The 17,762-nt window shown below is 41.9% G+C and overlaps 1 protein-coding gene across 4 annotated transcripts in view; it reads right to left on the reverse strand.

The window, feature by feature from the left end:
* Window positions 1-17,762, reverse strand: part of LOC117365122 (inositol-trisphosphate 3-kinase B-like) — a 108,087-nt gene that overhangs the window by 39,868 nt on the left and 50,457 nt on the right. The window contains exon 2 of one of the 4 annotated variants that reach the window (XM_033955103.1): window positions 775-847. The exons of the other annotated variants lie outside the window; for them this stretch is intronic. The gene's annotated coding sequence lies outside the window, so the exon portion shown is untranslated. The remainder of the gene's footprint in view (window positions 1-774; window positions 848-17,762) is intronic. 4 annotated transcript variants of the gene reach the window in all.

Raw genomic sequence — 17,762 nt, forward strand, 5'->3', positions numbered from 1 at the left:
AACCGGTGTGCACACTTTTAACTACTGAGTAGAAAACAATTTTCAGCTCAAAAATATTACTCAACCTGCTTCCTCACTTTGTCTGTATTCTTTCAGAAGCTTCAACGAAAAGCCAATATCATTTAATGAGGCCTTGATTCATTTACAAAGCAATACTACATTTAAATCATTCTAGATCAGGAATCTCAAAGTCCCTCCTTGAGGGCCGCAATCCAGTCGGGTTTTCAGGATTTCCCCAATGAATATGCATTGAAAGCAGTGCATGTACATAGATCTCATGCATATTCATTGGGGAAATCCTAAAAACCCGACTGGATTGCGGCCCTCAAGGAGGGACTTTGAGACCCCTGTTCTAGATGTATACCCTGGGTGCACCATCTGAAAAAAATCTCACTCTTCGGAATGGTTCACCCTTGGCATCTCTGTAATTGTACGTGTCTTCTACCTCTATGTGGTGTAGTGGTTAGAACTGCAGCCTTAGCGCCCTGAGGTTGTGGGTTTAAATGTGCTGCTCCCTGTGACCCTGGGCAAGTCACTTAATCCTCCATTGCGCCAGGTGCATTAGATAGATAGTGAACCCGCAGGACAGATAGGGAAAATGCTTGAAGCACCTGTATGTAAACAACTTTGAGTGTGGGTTGTATAATATACAAATTGCTTTCTCTTCCTAAGCCAAGAGCTTAGCAGTTGCTTAATTCTGCCTCTCAGCCTTTCTTTGAATTTTTTTGCTCAAAAAAACAACTAAGCATCTCTGCAAAGAAGAAGTGCAAATACCTGACAGTTTCAGGGCTGAGACCAGGTCTTGGTGGGTTTGAGTCAGGCTCAGCTGCCCTACATCTCCTCCCATCTAGAAGGGCCAATAGAATGAAATATTACCACAACTGCTGCTACAGAACTACAACCTAGAGAACACAGTCGAGATACATAAAACAAAAATAGTCTCGCTCCGAGGAACTTACAATCCACACACAAACAAGACATAGAAAACCATGGCAAAGAGACCATATGCTAGGGTTACCAGATGACCAGATTTCCCTGGACATCCCCACTTTTTAGAGGACATGTCGGATGTCCGGACAGCTTTTCAGCACCCGGCACTTTGTCCAGGTTTTGAGAAGCTTCCAGGACGACGTCGGGAGGGCATCTGCCCATGTGCGGATGGAACGCGGTGACATCACACACAAGCACGGATACCCCCGATGGAGCTCCAGACATTAGATATCAACATAAATTTGAAGATTTAAAATGTTTGGCAATAGATCATGTAAAATCAGAAAAAAGAGGTGGTGACAGGAGAAGAAATCTATTACAAAAAGAGACCAAATGGACATTTTTTATTGAATTCAGTAGAGCCTAATGGACTAAATGGATATATTGATTGGAAACGCTTTATTTAATTTTTATAAAGTATATGAATGATACTCCTAAATCAATTTTTTAAATGAGTATAATGGGATATCACTTTTGTCTTTCCATTGCACTTTATAGTCACTTGTGCACTTTAAATAACTTTTTAGAAGTAGGTAAAATATTTGGCGATTTCGTTTGTGAACATGGTGGGATGTTATTTAGAAGTCGTTTTTCTATTGCACTTTATAGTTACCATTGCACTTTAGATACAATATTTGGCGATTTGGGTCGTTTGTTATTACGGTGGCATTTATCATGGAGAGAGGAGCTCTTTAAATTCTTGTGTTTATGCGCATTGGTGGACTGCGCTTGTGTTGGCACAGCTGACTTTTCGGTCGAGAAACATTTCTCGGGTCCTCGTATATAAACAATCTGCGCATGTGTTGAGAACGTAAGCGCCACGTAACAACCTTCTTAATACACCTGCGCTTGACCACAATGATTTTTTAATGCGCATGCACTCTGGAGTGTAAATGGCGCGCGGTTACGACGATCCGACGCAAAGCTGCTCCTGCCCTGTAAACATGAGGATGCCAAAAATAAGGTTTGTTAACTGTTAAGGAATGAGTTTTGTCTTAGTCGTTGCCTTTTTCAAGCGATCTTAAGATGAGAGTCTGTTTATAATCTGCTCGAGTTATATTCCTATCATTTACGATCTTGAGTATGAGCCAGAGTCAGAACGGTTTTATTATGAATTGGGTAGTGATCTAAATGAATATCACACCAATTTTTCATATTAGTTTGATAATGATTTAAAGTATTTTTATGTTAGGTAAGGATTAATGGATGGGTAGACCTAGTAGATAATTAATTTATAAACTATTCACATTTGTTGGTGAACCAGTTCCAGGGCTGTGGAGTCGGAGTCGGAGTCGAGGAGTCGGAGTTGGAGGAAATTTCGGGTACCTGGAGTCGGAGTCGGAGTCAGAAGTACAAAAAACTGAGAAGTCGGAGTCGGAACATTTATCTACCGACTCCATTTTTTGAACTTGGCATACCAATCACGAGCGATTCTTTCAGCTATAGCACCCACTATATACACAGCACAAATGTTACGAGCAGCTTCTGCGGCCTTAGAACCTTGATTAAAAGCAAAAAGAAGGTGGTGTCGAAAATGCTCATTTCTCTCAACTTGACATTCCATTTTAACGATCTGAAAATTAACCAGTGCTGTGGAGTCGGAGTCGAGGAGTCAGAGTCAGAGGAAATTTCGGGTATCTGGAGTCGGAGTCGGAGTCTGAAGTATAAAAAACTGAGGAGTCGGAGTCGGAACATTTATCTACCGACTCCACAGCCCTGAGCAGTACCGTGAGGATAATTGAAGCATAATCATTTTTATGCTTCAATATTTAATGAATTAATTTAAAGCTCTTGGGTTTATTTAACTAATTGTTTTGATTATTAGCACTGTGTTTTTAATAATTGGTGAGTTTTAATTTAATTTAAAGAGTATATATGGTTTGTGTGGATTATTTTATCACTGACAAATTTAATTTACTGATGATGATTACCTGGATTCAGTTAACTAGTTGAATTACATTAAATGACTGGATTATAAGCACTTGTTTTTAATTAATTAAGGAGTTTTGATTTAAGGAGTATTTATGGCTTGAGTTTAGTATTTCATTACTGTTTAATTTATTGATTATGATTTTTATCATTGCACAGTGTGATGAGTTTTTTTAGTGATTTATATTCTTAAATATTTAAAGAAGGCATATTAGGTATGAATTATTATTTATTAGCATGCTTTCTTGCTTGGGTTATACCATCTAAATATCCATTTATTTATGAAAGGCTTTTAAATTTAATTTTAAATTCTAATTTGAACCTGTTGTTATCATTATCTGAATGGGTGATTTCACTATATAATGATTAGTTTTAATAATTAATTTAGGGACCTAAAAAATGTTAAATGAATCTGCTATAGCGGATCAGGGTGTTAAGCATCTTTCTATTGATTAAGTGCCCTTAAATTTACATGAATTGTTCTAGAATTTCATTATGCAATTATTATCAATTTAGGATTTAACAGATGATGTTTAAGGATTAATAATATGAAGTGGAGGGTGTATATTAGGTTTTAAATTTTAAATTTTGAGTTTGATTATGTATTTAGAAGATGTTTAGATTAATCAATATATGTATTTACTGTGATGATTAGATGAATTTATAAGTTATTACATAGTTTTAGGGTAACATTGTATAAAATTTTTTGTATTAAAGTTTTCTTTATATTTGTACTGAATAGTGCTCCCTGTTGGAACCCTTGAGAAAGCCTGTTTAGGCGAAACGGGTCCAGTCGGGCACACAATTGTTGGGGCAAGCAACTAAACTACAATAAAGGATAAGTAAATAATGACTTACCAGTTGTTGATTAGTTTTTGAATCAGAAAGAAGAAATTCTTCTATAGACTGAATAAGAATTCTACAGATTGATGATTTAACCCCTACCATATGCCCTACCAGTCTGCTCAGCTATACCTACTGAGTTCTGCAATCCCTTCCTCTCCCTCAGACACCCTCTGTGTTTGTCCCATGCTTTCTTGAATTCAGATATAGGGCGCCTTTTACAAAGATGCACTAGCGTTTTTAGCGCATGCACAAAATTAGTGTGTGTGCGCTAGCTGAAAAACTACTGCCTGCTCAAGAGGAGGCGGTAGCGACTAGCGCGCGGGGCATTTTAGCGAGCGCTATTCCACGCGTTAAGGCCCTAACGCGCCTTTGTAAAAGTAGCTCATAGTCCTGGGAGGCTATTCCACTCACTCCATAAATAAATATTTCCTGACCCCTTACTCCTGACCCCTTTCACCTTAATATTATGCTGCGACATTCCAGAGTTTTCTTTCAACTCAAAGGCTTGACTCCTGGGCATTTATACCACAGAGGCATTTAAATATTTCTCTTGCCTTTCTTCCAAAGTATATACCAATGCATGTTTAATGTGAGACAGCCAAGGTCATCAGGGGTTTTTTGGCTTTAAAAATAATTTAAAAGCACTAGGATTTTAAGCAAGCTTGAGCATGGCCAGCAATAAAGCCAGATAATCTGTCTAATAAAAATATTTTTCAGAGAAGAGTGCATATTTGAAGTCCTGTCCATGATTTTTAGCAAACATAAAACCTGCTTAATTTCATTTTTTTTTTCAGTGCAGCACAAACTGTCAGAATGCAAAACCATTCAACAGTTCTATCAGTTTTAATTTGAGTAAAATAGTTATGTACAGATGGAGGGCACTTGTCAGGCAGATTAACTGATGCAAAAAGCTCTGTACTCATGTTTATTAGGCTGTCTAAATCAGCTGTCTCTTAATGCATCTACAGTCACGCTGAGAGAAGGTGCTCTTGAGGCCATGTTTCAGGAAATTAATGCCCGGAAATGGCCTTTTCAACTCCAGGTGTGGCCGTCCAGCAGAAAAGTTAGGTGTGAGCAACTGCATGGACTTGGTACCTGCCTGCTTCCACTTTCAGCACTGGTGTAAATCTTGGAGGTAAAGTGGACCTCTGCTATTTATCTCTCCCAGTGTACACAGTTTGAAAAGTTTCCCCCATAATTGTTAACATTACCGATTTCAAGAAAGAGAGGAGGAAAGGAACCTAAGAAGATCATCACAAGTCATGGAAGGAATCTTGCGGTGAGGGGGGGGGAGAAGAGGGCACATGGCCCCCGGCCTCCTGTCAGCATCCACAGTCTTTAACCCAGGGGTAGGGAACTCCGGTCCTCAAGAGCCGTATTCCAGTTGGGTTTTCAGGATTTCCCCAATGAATATGCATTGAAAGCAGTGCATGCACATAGATCTCAAGCATATTCATTGGGGAAATCCTGAAAACCCAACTGGAATACGGCTCTCGAGGACCGGAGTTCCCTACCCCTACTCTAACCCATCCCAGACAGATGGGGAAAGGGGATTTTGGATTTCACTCGCTTTTCTCAGTAGTTCAATGTGAGTTACATTCAAGTACAATAGGTATTTTCCAGTCCCCAGAGGGCTTACAACAGAGCTTTCCAAACTGTGGGTCAGAGCCTCAAATGGGGTCATGACCTAGATGGACTTTCCGTAGGTGCATCATTATTCGGCACCTCTGGGGGTAGGGGGGGGTCACACAATTTTATTTGGCCATAATCATAGGGGTCACAGCCACAAAAAGAATGGGAAACAATGACTTACGGTCTAAGGTTGTACTTGAAGAAAAGAAGGGTTAAGTGACTTGCCCAAGATCCTCCTAGAGAATCAGTGGGATTTGACCCTGGTTCTCAGCCAGCTACAGTTTATTTATTTAATTTTCGATACCGTTCTCCCAGGGCAGCTTATAACAGTTTACATGAATTTATTCAGGTACTCAAGCATGTTTCCCTCTCTGTCCTGGTGGACTCACAGGGGCAATGAAGGTATTAAGTGACTTGCCCAGGGTCACAAGGAACAGCATGGATTTGAATCTACAACCTCAGGGTGCTGAGGCTGTAGCTTTAACCACTGCGCCACACTCTCCCCATCTGGTATACCCTTAATCTTGTTTCCCAAAGTACCTCCAGAAAAATGGAGGTGTGGCCCAGTGATTAGAGGAGCTGCCGTAGCACCTTGCGGTTGTGAGTTCCAGTGCCACTGCAGTTCCTTGTGACTCTGGGCAAATCAGTTAACACTTCATTGCCCAAGGTACAAAATAAGTACCTTTCTAAAATATGTAAACTGTTTTGATTGTGTAAACCACACAAAAAAGCAGTATACAAATCCCATCCTCTTTACCCTTCAACTACTACCAGGGTTATAGTTCGAAAGCCTTCCCTATGATCTAACCTCAGTCTTCCCTGCTGGCATTCAAGCCCTTGACTCTTTGTCTCATCCTTAAGAGAGAGATCAGTTATTCCACATTCCCTTTCCTTTGAAGGGCATAATCAATAGAAATGATTTGGACATATGGCGCTATACGGTCAAAGTTGGCAGTAGAAAAATGTCCATTCTCGAAAAAAAGTCTAGAATTTTTTTTTTTGAAAATCATCTAAACTAAACTAAACTAAGCCTTAGGTTTATATACCGCATCTTCTCCACTGAAGTGGAGCTCGACACGGTTTACAAAGTTTAAAAAAATATGGGAAGAGAGAAGAGAAAGAGTTTACAAAGCATAAAAAGAGGGGATGTAATCAGGAGAAGAGATTATTATATGCTAGAGAAAAGCCAGGTTTTCAGTTGTTTTCGGAATAGTTGGAGGGAGTCCAGGTTCCGCAGCGGGACAGTGAGGTCGTTCCAGAGGCTGGTGATTTTGGAGAGGAGGGATCTACCCAGTTTACCTGCGTGGAGGATGCCGTGTAGAGAGGGGAAGGATAGTTTATGTCTGTGGGCAGATCTGGTGGTAGTTGGTGTTGGGGCGAGGAAGGATAGAGGGATTAGGGGCGGAAGGATGCCGTGAATAATCTTGAAAACCAGGCAGGAGCATTTGAAATGAATTCTGGAAAGTACTGGGAGCCAGTGAAGATTGGTAAGTAGAGGGGAGACGTGGTCATATTTGCGTTTAGCAAAAATCAGCTTAGCCGCAGTGTTCTGGATAAGCTGGAGTCCGCGAAGACTTTTTTTCGTTAGGCCTAAGTAGATGGCGTTACAATAATCGAGTTTGGATAGGATGATGGATTGTACAAGGACAGTGAAATGCTTTTGGTGAAAATAGGATCTAACTTTCCTCAGCATGTGGAGGCTGAAAAAACAAGATTTTGCCAGGGAATTCAGGTGATCGTTGAGGGAAAGGAGGAGTCGATAGTGATGCCAAGGACCTTGCTTGAGAACTCAAGGTGTAGAGCAGGGCCTGTGGGTAGGGTGAAGAGGGCGGGCAGATGAGCTAATTTTGGGCCGAGCCAGAGTAATTTTGTTTTTGATTCATTTAATTTCATTTGTACTGAGAGGAACCAGGCGTGAAGTCTCATTATGCATGATGTGATGTTCTCTTGGAGGTTTGTAAGGTTTGGATCTGTTTCGAGGAGGATGAGGATATCGTCTGCATATGTGTAAATTGTTTCAAGGGGGGATAGTTTAAGGAGCTTCAGGGAGGTCATATACATGTTGAAGAGAATAGGGGATAGGGGAGAGCCCTGTGGAACACCACAGGATGGTGTCCATGAAGCGGATTTGGAGCCGTTTGTGTTGACAATGTAGGAACGATCGCGAAGGAAGTTTGAGAACCACTTTAGGACAGAAGAGTCTATCCCAATCTCAGAAAGTTGGTAGATTAGTATGTCGTGATGCACGACGTTGAAAGCCGCGGAGAGATCAAACTGTAGGAGAACAGCAAATTTGTTTCGGGCGTGTAGTTGTTGCACCTTTGAGATTAGGGAAACTAGGAGAGACTCGGTACTGAAATTGGGCCTAAATCCGTATTGGTAGTGTTGGAGAATGGAGAATCTCTCTAGGTAAGAGGAGAGCTGAGTGGCGACTATGGTCTCTAGAAATTTTGTTAAAAGAGGGATGTTTGCTATGGAGCGATAGTTCGATGGTGAGGAAGGGTCAAGATCGGGTTTTTTCAGAAGAGGGGATAAGGCAATGTGTCCCATTTCGGTGGAGGACAGGCCCTGATAGTAAGACTTTGTTTATGAGGTTAGTAAGGGAAGAGATGGCCTGTGTAGGGATTTTTTCGTAAAGGTAGGATGGGAAGGGATCTAGGATGCACTTGCAGGATTTAAGTTTGAAGCAAAGTTTAGAGATCTGGGTCTTGGATACAAGTTCGAATGTAGTCCATGATCTGTCGGCAGGGATAGCATCGGAGTCTTTCGGGGGGAGAGAGTTGTAGGAGATAGCTGAGGGAAACGAGCTCTTTATGGTAGTGATCTTCTCGTTGAAAAATTTGGCTAGGTCATTTGGAGATGGGAGGGGGGGAGGGGGCGGAGTCATTTTTAGAAGTTAGGTTCCGCCAGATGTGGAACAGTGTACTGTTTTGGTTTTTTGACCTGGAGATTTTGTCTCCATAGTAATTCTTCCTAGCTTTTTTTAGTATGGAGTTGTAGGATTTGATGTTTTCTCTCCAGGATTGCTTATCTAGGGGGGATTTTGATTTTTTCCATCTCCGTTCCAGGGCCCGACATTTCTGTTTTAATTCTCTGTGGTAAGGGAGGTACCAGGGAGCCTTGTGAGAATAGGAGATGGGTTTAGTGGTTAGAGGGGCAAGGGCACGGTACGTGGATTCGGAAAGAGTCACCCAGTTGTGCCAGAATGAGTCAGGGTTCGTGAGAGTGGGAAGGGGAGGGAGTTTGTTGAGAAACTGGGACCAGAATAGTTCATTTGAGATCTTTTTGCGGTAGGTGATGGAGTTTGTGGCACGAGTTGGAGTATCAAGGGCTGACATGAAGACAGGGAGGCGGAAAGAGTCTAGGAGGTGATCCGATCAGGGGACATGTTCCCAACGGGTCGTATCTGTGGAAGTTTTATGCTCAGTCAGGTCAAGAAAGCTAATGATGTCAATGGAGTGCCCCTTTTCATGGGTAGAGGTGGGCGGGGAAGCAGTGAAGCCTAAGGAGGTGAGGAAGTCTTTGAACTCAGTTGAGTCATTGTTGGTGTTGTCGTCTAGGTGAAGGTTTATGTCACCTATGATCAGTAGTCTTTGGAATTTTAGATAGGCCTTTGTTATGGTCTCAAGAACAAAGTCAGAGGATTTATTCCAGGGGTTGGGTGGGCGGTAAAGTAGCAGGATGCCTAATGGGTGGGGGTGAAGTTCGTCGTTTATTGAGGCTAGCATGAATTCCAGGGAGGGGTGACTACCCTTTTCTAAGAGCTCAACATTAAAGAATGATTTGTAGAGAAGGGCTAGACCTCCTCCTTTTCGATTTAATCTAGGAGAGAAAAGACCGTGGTAGCCTGGGGGATAGAGTTCATTTTGTGTGAGTAAGTCATCTTTTTCGATCCATGATTCAGTGATGCACAAAAAACCCGGATCAAAATCCTCAAGTAAATCTTTTACTATTTGGGTCTTATTTCTGACGGACCTGGCATTACAATAGAGAGTAGGGACTGGGGTGAGAGAGTCAGAGGTAAGGATGGGCAGGTTTGCTGGGGGAACAGGTTTTAGGGAGGAGAGGATTGCACCTCGGTGCTTTTTGAAATGATGGGGTCTGGAGGATACTAGCATGGGAATTCTCAGCCCAGGACAGATGTTGTTGGGGAATGTAGCATCGGGAGAGTTTGGGGAAGAGGTTTTTGGGAGTGGGAAGTGTTTGTGAGGGAGCAAAGAAGGAGGATAAGAGGCCAGAGTGAAGGAATTTGGGGGCGGAGCAGGGCTCCCACGCTGCCCAAAGTCACCGGGACGAAGAGAGGAGCAGCCCCGAAGGCAGGGAGCTGCTTCTGAGGAGAGCGATGAGAGTCTCTGGGCTTCAGGGGCGGAGCAACGGCTCCCATGCGGCCCAAAGTGGCGGTTGGAGTGAGGAGCAGCACCCGATGGCAGAGGTGCTGCTCTTGAAGAAAATTCGGTCCAGCAGGGGAATTCAGGGGCGGAGCAGGGCTCCCACGCTGCCCAAAGTCACCGGGCCGAAGAGAGGAGCAGCCCCGAATGCTCAAACTCAGTGGTCTCAAACTCGCGGCCCGGGGGCCACATACGGCCCGCCAGGTACTATTTTGAGGCCCTCGGTATGTTTATCATAATCACAAAAGTAAAATAAAACAGTTTCTTGATCATATGTCTCTTTAGCTATAAATTACAATATTATTATTAAGACTTAGCCAAAAGGAAAGATTTATAAACTATAAAGTTTTACCTCATACAAAATTGTCATTTCTTTAATAAGACATTAACTATTTTTTTCTGAGGCCCTCCAAGTACCTACAAATCCAAAATGTGGCCCTGCAAAGGGTTTGATTTTGAGATCACTGATCTAACTGGACAACCAGGCAGTTGATCATCCAGACTGCCAGTATGTCTATCTTTATACCACATTTTCGACCAGAAATTCATCTAAGTCCCAAACGCCCAGAACAAGACCATTTGGACTTGGGAGGGGCCAGAATTGTGATGGACTGGCCACTCAGACATGGCAACAGAGCAGTGGGGCACCTTACAGGGTACTGCAGTGTACTTTACAAAAAGGGTGTTACATAAATATCTCAACAGAATTCCCTTATAGATTGTGATGAATCCCCCCTAAACACACTATACCCATCTGTTTAAAACACCAATAGCCCTTATGTTTGCAGATGCCACCTATACAGCAGTACAGTAGGGTATGGGGGTTTTTTGTTTGTTTGTTTGTCTATAAAAGTTTTTATTATCATTGTACAACGCTTAGTATCCTAGGATAAGCGTTTAATCAAATATATGATTAAACTTGAAACTTGGTTCACATTTTCCACCATGAATATAGTGGTTAGAGTGGCTTATGGGCCTGGGTCCTGCTCTCTATGGTTCACTAGCCCACCCACCCCCAGGATACTTAAGACACCTGTATGCAGGTGCTGATGTTCCAGAGAGAGGTATGTATGTTTTTATTCTGATATTTAAGGGGGTGTGAGGGGGGGGGTTTAGTGATCACTGGGGGAGTGTGTGGGGGTCTTTACTTTGTCTCTGCACTGGTTATCTGGTCACTTTGGATACCTTTTTGGCACATATACCTGCTTTTACATCATCTAACTCACAACATATAAGTTTTGTCCAGGAAGTCTCATGAAACATTTGATTATCTCTGCAGGACAACTAAGTCTAGGCTCCTCCAGATACACCCCTTTTAGCTCTGGGTGCACAGTGACATTCAAAGGCCTAAAAAGTCCCTGGATACATCCAGAAATGTGTTTGATTATCGACATTTGGACAACCTATCTTTTAGGTCGTCCAAGTGCCAACTTGGGCAGGTTTTTAGACATGTTTAAGTTTCGATTATGAACCCCTTTATGTATTAGAAGACTTCTGTCAATTTCTCTCACAATCGGTCTTCTCTTACTCATGTTAAAGAAACCCAAGAAGATAGATTGGAGGAGTCTGGATCATATTAGCTAAACATGTGGTTTTCCAAAACTTATCCTCGGAGACTCTACAGTCAAGATTTTCAGAATACTCACAGTGAAGAGGCCTGAAATTAACCCAACTACTTCCTAAAACCCAAATGGTTTAAGATCCCTGAAGATAGATTACAGAACCACCACTGATCTGTTTCAGAGCGAGCTTGTTTTGACACACTCAGAAATAGGATGTAGCAGAAATCGGAAACAAGACTTTATGTAGAAATTAGGACTTTTTAGCTTGTTACAGACCTGAGACAGGAAGAAGCAACATCTTAAGCGTAATAAAGATAAGAAAGAGATCCTCTCAGCAGAAGTGTAACCAAATTTTGATGGCAGGGGGAGCAGACATTTTGTACAATAAACGCCAGTATAAGACTAAAAGGTTGATCTGCATAGGCACCATTTCATTTAAAATCTGTTTGGGGGGGGCCTTCTCCCTTTGCACCCTGCCCTCAGTTACATACTTTTAATGGGGATTTTTTTCTACTAGGGAACATGCACAAAGTCTGGGACTCATACTTGACTTGCCATTAACCTTGGAATCTCAAGGGGCAGATTGTTAAGTCTTTAGGAGACCATACCTGAATGGAACTTGCTCTGAGCTACTACCGAAAAGATGTGAAATAAATTCACAAAAATATACATAAATAGAAAGACTTTCAGGAGACTGAGGAACCCTTCAGCATTTTTTAAAAGACATTAGGACTTCCACAGAGTGATGCAAATAGTTGTTCTGAGTTACCTGATAATCACAATGCCTAAAAAATAGTCATCAGGCTGCAAAGAATTCAAACTTTAGCAAATAAGATGGTAACCCATAGTTTATGGTATGACAGGATCCCTTCCCCCCCTTTGTAATCTCTACATTGATTATTATCAGTGGACTTATGCATTAGGTTCAAGTGGCTGTGTTTGATGTTCAGACTTTACAGTGATGTGGGTCCTTTGTATTTTAGGGATAGGTTGGTAAAGTAGAAACCTACATGAAAACAGCATTCCAGTCAGTCACAAAATTTTTTCTCTTCCTGCCTTAGGTAAATTCTAGTTAAAATAAGAACTAGGATAATAAAGGGGATGGAGCTCTCATATGAGGAAAGACTAAAGAGGTTAGAGCTCTTCAGCTTGGAAAAGAGATGGATGAGAGGAAATAGGACTAAAGTCTACAAAATCCTGAATGCTGTAAAACAGGTACAAGTGGATCGATTTTTTACTCCATCAAAAATTACAGACTAGGGGACACTCAGTGAAGTTACAGGAAAATATGTTTAAAACCCATAGGAGGAAATATTTTTTCACTGAGTGAATAGTCAATCTCTGGAATGCTTTGGCAGAGGATGTGGTAAGGACAGTTAATGTAACTGGTTTTAAAAAAGGTTTGGACAAGTTCCTGAAGGAAAAGTTCATAGTTTGCTATTGAGATATGGGGGAAGCTACTGTATACCCTGAATTGGTAGCATGGAATGTTGCTACTATTTGGGGTTTTGCCAGGTACTTGTGTCCTGGATTAGCCATCATGAAGATGGGATACTGGGCTAGATGGACCATTGGTCTGTCCCAGTAAGGTTATTCTTATGCCTTTTCTGGGTCCATCGCAAACTGCAATTTGCACAGGAGTACAGACATTGGACTTGCACTGACTGGCAGAGGGTTGCCTTCTCTGATGAGTCACGTTTTGAGCTCCATCTAATGGATGGATGTTGGCGTGTCAGGTGTGATACCGATGCGAACAAACACCCAGCAACCATTGTTGAATGTACACAAGCTGATGGTGGCAGCGTTATGGTCTGGGGAATGTTTTCTTGGTATGGGCTGAGTCCCTTGATACCTCTGGAAGGCACTCTCAACCAGTATGAGTAGCTCTCCAACCATGCTAATCAAATACATGCACAATGGGATCTTTATTTGAATGGGATGACGGCGCTTAGGTCCTTCCTTCAAGATATCTAAGGAATGCAGAATCTGCTTTATTTGCAGATGTAGTATGCATGACTTTGTCATCCTTAAAACATGCAAACCTAAAAGACCAAGTCGAGAATCCCTGAAATAAGATCTTTATAAAAATAAAAGGGGGAGGAGAGTGGGAGGATGGTAACTTTCTTGCTGAAATAAGAGTGCTGTCTCTTTAGGCAGATGCCATGGAGAAAAACGCAGGCTCTGCTGTTATCACACCTGGGAAAGCTCTCTTACCTGTCAGTCAGGACTTGATGTGTATTAAAGGCTGGCAGTGCACGAGTCAGACACACACACACTTGGAAAGAATTCCATAAGCCAGGGCTGCCCAAATCTGGTCCTCGAGATCTACTGGCAGGCCAGGTTTTCAGGATATCCACAATGAATATGCATACCAAGAAGGCAGTGCAGGCAAATCTCTCTCATGCATGTTCATTGTGGATATCCTGAAAACCTGGCCTGCCAGTAGATCTCGAGGACCGGACTTGGGCAGCCCTGCCATAAGCTATATTCTATGTACTTTTCCCACTTTTTCTTGTTTATTTAATTAAAAAGAAAAATTATAACACACTATCCTTGGTCCTAGGCAGTTTACAAAATTGCATTCACAATAAATTTAAAACATAAAACAATCCAAACAACTGAACCACAAAATAAAATTAAACAGCAAAGTAATTCAAACCAAACTTAATAAAAAGCCTGATGAAATAAACATGCATTGAGTAATTTCCTGAACAGTAGATAACTATCCCCCCTTTTTACAAGACCACGAAAGTGGTTTATAGCGCTGGCTGGCGCGTTGAATGCTCTGCGCTACTCCCGACACTCTTATGAGCGTTGGGAGCAGTGTGGAGCATTCAGCTTACGGGCTGGCACTATAAACTGCTTTTGCAGTTTTGTAAAAGGTGGGGTTAATGTTCCGTAACTCATCAGGAAGTCCATGCCACAATCTTGTGCCTTCTATATAAACTTTTCTCTTTTTTTTTTAACCTAATCTCACCTATTTTGATCTGGGGTTTTTTTTTTTTTTTTAAAAGGAATGTTCAACAGTAATTTACGGCCTCTTTTACAAAGCCGCACTAACGGCCCCGAAGACAATAGAGATTTAAAGGGCTTCGGGGCTGTTGCTGTGCGGCTTTGTAAAAGGGGCCGTTAGATTAGAAAAGTAAAAAAATATTACATATGTTATGGTAAGGGTGGGAGGGAAGGGGTTAAATTTTATGTATTACTGTTAAATATGAAAGAAATTCAAGTGATGTACTCAATTTTAATTGTCAATTTATTGATACACTTGTTGTAAGATGTAAAAATGAATAAAGATTATGAAAAAAAAAGAAAGATACTGGTAATGAAGGGATTTTGTCAGTTTCCTCTCTTTTTTTATTTTTTTTTTTAGCATTCCAGCTTCTTAGATATCTATCAAAATTGGGAAAATGTGCCTATTTTATAAAGATAGTGTAAGCCTGTAGAAACAATCAACTTGCTCAAATTCACTTTTGATAACATTTCCTAATTTCTTCAGGGACCTCAGCGATGTCACCCACAAGCGAATCAAATGTTCTCATTCGCTGGGGATTTATACATCTTCTCGTCACCTATCCCACTCTCATTCAGTATACTTTCATATATAGAGACACTCAAACTTTTAAGAGAGCTAACAGCTCATAAATTCACTTTAAAAAAAAGCAATGCACAAATACTAACCCCCTTCCACCCTTTTAAAAACTATGCAAGAGGTGTTTAGCGCCGGTCGGCGCGCCGAATGCTCTGCACTGCTCTGGCGCTCAGAGGAACTCTGTGATCATCAGAGTAGCACAGAACATTCAGCACGCCAGCCGGCGGTAAACACCTCTTGCATGGTTTTGTAAAAGAGAGGGGATTAAAGTTCAACCTAAAAATTAGCTTTGTACTTAGTTTTGCCAGATAGGGGGACGGTCTACCGACATGACTCATGTTTTGCAAATAAGCTGTGTCAAGGCATCGCAACCTCTATCATCTCACTGCTCCTCTAAAAATGCTGCTTGATTATTTCATAACGATAGCACAGGTGGCTTTGATCAAATAGACTCCCAGAACATACCCCAGCAGCTCGCAAAGGTCCACACACAAATTTACACCTTCTCCAAAGGAATAAATCGTGTGTGTGTACTCTATGCAGGCACACGTGCATTGTACAAAATACGGGCCCCTTTTACAAAGCCTGTGGCAAATGTGCCAATGCCCATAGGAACTGAATGGGCTTCAGTGCATTTGCCACAGGGGAACTGCCACCATGGCTTTGCAAAAGGGGCCCTGTCGATGCACACAACTCAGTTTCATCATTCATGCAGAAAATCTGAACCATTCATTCATACCAAATCTGAACTTTACTCTCCCAACGGAAAGGACTGCCTGTGTGTATGAATTCCCTCTCTCCCTCCCCATTTTCCCTTCAAATTACAAAGACTAGGGGACACTCAATGAAGTTACAAGGAAATACTTTTAAAACCAATAGGAGGAAATTTTTTTTCACTCAGAGAATAGTTAAGCTCTGGAACACGTTGACAGAGGATGTGGTAAGAGCGGATAGCGTAGCTGGTTTTATGAAAGATTTGGACAAGTTCCTGGAGGAAAAGACCCTAGTCTGTTATTGAGAAAGACATGGGGGAAGCCACTGCTTGCCCTGGATTGGTAGCATGGAATATTGCTACTCCTTGGGTTTTGGCCAGGTACTAGGGACCTGAATTGGCCACCGTGAGAACAGGCTACTGGTCTGACCCAATAAGGCTAGTCTTATGTTCTTATGTAAAACACTGTAGTTCTCCCCATCCCTCTCTATAATTGACTCTTCCTTTCTATTTGTATGCTTCCTTTCTTTTCCTCCCCCTTTAAGATTTATTGTAGTTATAAACCACTCAGATAGCTCTGATGGGCGGTTTATAAAAAAAGGGTTCATAGTCAATCGCGTGCGAGACACCAGCGCGCCGACAATTCCGCGCAAGACACTAGCACACCGCGGGAAAACTTAGTTTTAAAGAGCTCCGAAGCGGGGTGTGAGTGGGAAATCCCTCCCCCACACACTTTACTGCATAGTGTTTGCGCTGCTGTTGGGGGGGGGGGTTTGGGGGGGGGGGGTTTGGGGGGTTGGAACCCTCCATTATAGAGAAAACTGAACTTTTTCCGATTTTTTTCAGGAAAAGTTCCACTTTCTCTATACTGTGGGGGGTTGCACCCCCCAAACGCCCCCCCAATGGCAGCGCGAACAGTCGGAGCTCTTTAAAACTAAGTTTACCCGCGGCGCGCTGGTGTCTTGCGCTGAATTGTCAGCGCTCGATTGTCGGCGCGCTGGTGTCTGGTGCGCGATTGTCCCGTCACCAAAAAAAGTGCATACTTCACAAATCAGCCCCATCGCCACCCAAACCACACTGCCAAGAACATCAACAAAAGGTTTGTATAAACTCAGGTACAGTCTTTTGGCATATCTTGAGATTAGGAAGTCAGGATGATTATTTACTTTTTAGACAACAGCTACAAATATGCTTATTTCAGAACTTTTTTAACCTGTAGCTCATTTTATTTCAAATTAAGTTTATGATTGTTTTCGCTACAGCAGTAAGGGCTCCTTTTACTAAGCTGCGATAGCGTTTTTAGCGCACGCAGGATTTTAGCGTGCGCTAAACCCGCGCTAAAACCGCTATCGCAGCTTAGTAAAAGGAGCCCTAACTTTATAGTACTATTAAGCATTTCCTCTTAATCTCCTTCGCATTATCTGGACAGTGTTGGGGGTGGTCCATGTGATGAACTTGGAAAGAAATGGAGATTAACACTGATATTCAGACCACTAAGCAAGTAAATCCTCCCTTTTACAAAACGGTTTCTAGCGCCAGCCACAGCAGTAACAGCTCCGACGCTCACAGTGACTGTCGTAGCTGTTACCGCCAAAAAAGGCGCCAAAAGCCGTGCTACTGTTTTGTAACAGGAGGGGAAAACTAGCAGCATGAATATGGTCACTAACCGTATAGCACTTTCAGGTTGGCACTGAAATGGATAGTCATGGCTACATACAGGTATCGGCATTGAACATCTGGTTTTATTTGAACTGTGGAGGCCGGCGTTTTGCCTAATTGCTGACTGCTGCAGTTAAATATCAGGCAGATTTTGTTTTTTATTACATTATATAGCTTTATTTTTTTATTTGTTTAGAACATTTGATATACTGCTATTAAATCATAGCTTTTAACTCCCACTCACCATAAAATTACCTTTAGTCATCCTATCATACTCTCTGCAAGTGACTCTCCAACCTCTATATGTCCTGTCTGTCTGTCCAAATTAGATTGTAAGCAGGGACTGTCTATTACATGTTATATGTACAGCGCTGCATACACCTTTCAGCGTTATAGAAATAATAAATAGTAGTAGTAGCAATCATAGGAGTCTAAACGGAAGAGACCACAGA

The sequence above is a fragment of the Geotrypetes seraphini genome, chromosome 8 (assembly GCF_902459505.1).
Source record: "Geotrypetes seraphini chromosome 8, aGeoSer1.1, whole genome shotgun sequence".
Classification (NCBI taxonomy): Eukaryota; Metazoa; Chordata; class Amphibia; order Gymnophiona; family Dermophiidae; genus Geotrypetes; species Geotrypetes seraphini.